The sequence below is a fragment of the Oryx dammah genome, unplaced genomic scaffold, assembly GCF_014754425.2.
Source record: "Oryx dammah isolate SB20612 unplaced genomic scaffold, SCBI_Odam_1.1 HiC_scaffold_25, whole genome shotgun sequence".
Lineage (NCBI taxonomy): Eukaryota > Metazoa > Chordata > Mammalia > Artiodactyla > Bovidae > Oryx > Oryx dammah.
In genome coordinates, this window is record NW_024070209.1 from 38,097,143 (window position 1) to 38,100,623 (window position 3,481).

Here is a 3,481-nt window from a genome sequence, read left to right on the forward strand (position 1 = left end):
CCATGGACAGAGGATCCTAGCGGGCTATAGTCTATGGGCTCCAAAGACTGAGCAACTTCCACTTTCAGATAAGGACTATGGATGGTTCTGGCTCCAAGGATATCAAGTAGCTGGGCCTTTTTAGGAGCTCTTGCGTGTAGGCTAAGGGCAGCATGACCAGTCCTGGTAAGGCTTATGCTGATGGCACTGGGGTTCCTAATCCACTGCCAGGCTTAAAGCATGAACTGGTTCTTTATGACCTGAGGCTGGTGAGATCTTTGCTCATCATCTTAAATTTCTCAGAAGGTAAATCTAAAATTTTAAGGGTTCGTGTTTCACAATTCTAGAGGCCTTTTCCCTCTGGCTTCTCTGCCTGCCAGAGTTCCAGAATAAACCCTCCTACGATATGGACCATGCTCTACCCACCAAGGCCAGAGCAGCCAGCTGGGAGTCAGAGCACATGAGCTAAAAATTAGATAGTTAGACGCTGAGTTCTGTTCTTCCAAAATAATTAAAAGTCGATGGTCAAACTTCATTGAGTGTGGAATATTTGGAAATAACTTTTCCAAGGGGATTAAAAACAACTCTTAAATTTAAGGATTATCAAGGAGGATGATGCTATTGGGGAAGGATTGTCAAAAAGGAGGCATTGAGACTGTTTTTCTCATGTAGGCTAGAAACTGATCCTGGGAGTATCCGCCGGAAAATGGTTTTCTAAATGTTTTAAAAAGAGCAATGTGACAGCATCACTCGGATCAACCATAATCCCATAGCTTCATAATTCTGAAGAGTTGCACTCAATTCTAACATACAACATTCTGAAATGTCTATCGAACACTCTAGTTTATGACATAATTTATGTAGAACCTAATTTGTTGTTTAAATTTTAGACTCAATAAATATTTTGGGTGCATGCTTAATATAAATTTATTTTTATCTATCTGTGTTTGATAAACAAATGCCTTCCCCCCACCCCATTCTCTTCACTCTGCATTTATTTTCTGGATTGTCTGCCCTGTGTTTGTAGGCAGAAGGTAATTGAAAGTTGTGACCGGCTGCCATCTACTGGGGAAATAGAACAATAGATGAAAAACAGGCTTGGCGGGGGCCTCAGTGCAAAAGAATGAATACTTAGAAAAAGAATTTCATGAATATATAAAAGGAAACATGGAAAGAGACAGGATGTTTATGTATTCCTTGATACGGGAATCTAATATGCTTCTTTAACATATATTTTCTTTAAAGTAAGTGAAAGTGTTAGTCGCTCAGCCATGTCCAACTCTTTGCAACCCCATGGACTGTGGCCCACCAGGCTCCTCTGTCCATGGGATTTTCCAGGCAAGAATATTAGAGTGGATTGCCATTTCCTTCTCCAGAGAATCTTCCCAAGCCAGGGATCAAACTCAGGTTTCCTGCCTTGCAAGCAGAGTTTTTACTGTCTGATTAGGTCAAACATTAGCTATCAGGAAAAATCCTCAGTCTATTAAACCCTGAGTCTACTTAAAATCCCCAAACTTTCATAGTGATAAGACCTTTGGGATCACCCATTTCAGCACCTTCATGTTATAGTTGAGAAACAGAGGCTCTGAGGAAAGGGATGATGGCAGAGGACCTGCATCTTATCTCATCACCAAGATGGTCCTCACTTAGATGAAGTGGCCATTTGGGTAAATTCATGATTTAAAGGGTACCAAGAAGTTATTCAGGGCACCAAACATTCTCTCCTTTGCTGGCTAAATAGGCTGTCAGGAAGTCTCAGAATTAGAGTTGCTTCTTTGAGTGAAAACTGGTACTTACTCATTTGTACTGTAAGTTTCCCCAAACACCTTCACACAAATAGGGTTTTTCTGATTACCTATTATTTCCCAGCTTATTTAGAAAGTAAGTAAGTAGTAAAATCACTGCTTGAGATCTAATTCTAGCCAAGAGAGGGTAGTGGTGAGTGAGAAGAGTCTTGTGAGACTCGCTGAGGCAGTGAGAGCCAGGGAGGAAAGCTGGGCCTGGTGAGGCTGAGAACCTGGATCCTGGAATTCAGAGGAAAGCAGGTACCTGGGGGGGTGAGGAGCTTTCAGAGCCATGGTACTTCATCTGCACAAATGCAGACACTCAGTGAGAGCTAAAAATGGGTGCTTAGAAAAACCAGGGTGGCTACACTGGAGCTCTCTGATGAGTTGTCATTTGAGAAGTATACTTGTAGAGGGAAGTGAGCACTTGGAGCCGGGGGTGAGAGGCAAACCCTGTGGGAACAATGTTGTGGAGACTTTAATTCCCATGAGCTAGTAGAAAATGTTCAGGGCAATAATCCCAACAAAATTAGGTTCAGAGTAACTCCACAAGGCAGAGGTGGGAAATGGGCCTGTTACCTGGAGTTTTTCTTGTGTGCAGACCAATAATTAAAAAAAAAAAATCAGAGCTTTTCCTTCTTCTTTCACTGTTATTTTGGCAACAAAGAATGATCTTTGGATTGAAAATCATAGAACATCCATCAGTGAAAGGGAAATAAAAGTCCAGAGCAGAGGAAACCCATGTCAGAGACTAATAGTGACATATCGGAATGCTTCCTGCTTCATCTCATTGAATTTGTACAATAACTCTGTGGTTTTAGGCACTATCTTATTTAGATATTAGGAACCATAAACTTATGAAGGTGAAACTGTTTATGTTTCATGTAATTAGAGGCAGGGAAGGAGCATAATTTATACCCTGGTCATCTGAGTCTGAGAGCTAAACCACTCTGTTATTTGGCCTCCAGAGCACCTAAGAGAGATCAGGTCTCTTGGTGCACACACATCACTCCAGCTGTTGAGAGAACTTCCAAATATGTAACGTGGATCGTGGTGAGAAGCTGACTGGAAAAATGTGTGGGTGCTTGCTCAGTCATGTCTGATTCTTTGCGACCCCATGGACTCTAGCCCTCTAGGCTCCTCTGTCCTTGGGATTGTCCAGGCAAGAATGTTGGAGTGGGTTGCCATTTCCTCCTCTGTGTCTCCTGCATTGGCAAGGTGGGTTCTTTACCAGTGAGCCACCTGGGAAGCCTCGATGGGAAAACAGGTTTCTGTTAAAAAATGTTTTTTTCCTTAAAAAAAAAAGGAGACTATAATAGATTCTACAAATTGCAAGTAGTGAGCTTGATGTAGATTCTGTGATAAATGCTATGATAGTCTACTAAGGGATTATTATATTAAACTGTTAAGAAGATACTACACTTGATCTTAGCCAGAAGGTCAAGAAGCCATAATACCTGGGAAAGGAAGCTTTGGGTCCAAGACGCAACAAAGGTTGTTAACACAGGTTATGTCATTTAGGAAATACTGCGGCTGCTTTGGGCTTGCTGCTGTGTGGGTTACTTATAAAAAGAGTCATCCTCTCAAAATAGTTACAACCAGAGTAGAGGAGACCGGGTCAGGTGATAACAATGCTGTAGAAGCACACACATAGGTACATCAGTGGGGTTGAGGGGGTTCCAGGGAGAGGCACACAAACCAGAGAAAGAGGGGCAGAG

General features: G+C 42.1%; 1 pseudogene; it reads right to left on the reverse strand.

The window, feature by feature from the left end:
* Positions 1-3,077: 3,077 nt before the first annotated feature.
* On the reverse strand, positions 3,078-3,215 carry LOC120852372 (annotated as a pseudogene).
* Positions 3,216-3,481: the final 266 nt, after the last annotated feature.